This window comes from Crocodylus porosus, unplaced genomic scaffold (genome assembly GCF_001723895.1).
Source record: "Crocodylus porosus isolate Cpor-Errol unplaced genomic scaffold, CroPor_comp1, whole genome shotgun sequence".
NCBI classification, from domain to species: Eukaryota; Metazoa; Chordata; order Crocodylia; family Crocodylidae; genus Crocodylus; species Crocodylus porosus.
In genome coordinates, this window is record NW_017728950.1 from 14070660 (window position 1) to 14071512 (window position 853).

Sequence of the window (853 nt, forward strand, 5' to 3'; positions counted from 1 at the left end):
TTACAAATCAATTATCAAGAGACATTTTCAAGTTGTGCATATTTTCAGTACGCTTATACAAACTAGGTATAAGCATACTGAAAATATGCACAACTATGTCTAGCTCTAATTAACATTTTCTCACTATTCCTAGATTTGTGCATTATTAACTTCTAAATACATCTCAGCAATGAGGAGGTAGCTAGCTACATTGCTAGTAGACATTGCTGCAGAAACTAACTTGTACTATACACATGATTTGTGTTAGAACATAAGGGACAAGGTAAGACAATAACCTTAATACCTTATTTTTAGGTTTTAAAGATACATTCCAAGATATCTGTGGTTTTGTGTTTATTTTAGCTAATGTGTCAGAATAAATTATACTTTCTAAAATAAATTTCTCCTTTAACTGCCCAAAATAATAAAACAATACTCGGGGAAAAAAAAACCCCATGGACATTACCAAATGTTAAGGTATGAAGTGAGCACTCAAAATTAGGGAATATCACAATTAAAGTTGCCCTAATTCCATCTCCACCTTGTGTATTCAGATTATGATACAAGGTTTAATTGTGTAAACACATATTCATAGTTTCATAGTTAGTAGGATCAGAAGGGACCTGAGAAGATCATCAAGTCTGATCCCCTGCCATGGCAGGAAAGAGTACTGGGATCAAGTGACCCCAGCAAGGTGTTCATCTAGCCTTGTCTTAAAGACCCCCAGGGTAGGAGCCTGCACCACTTTTCTTGGAAGTTGTTTCCAGATCCTAGCTGCCCTGACAGTGAAGTCTAGCCTAAATCTAAATCTAGCCTAAATCTACCCTCTGCCAGCCTGTGACTGTTATTTCTTTTCACTCCTGGTGGTGCTCGG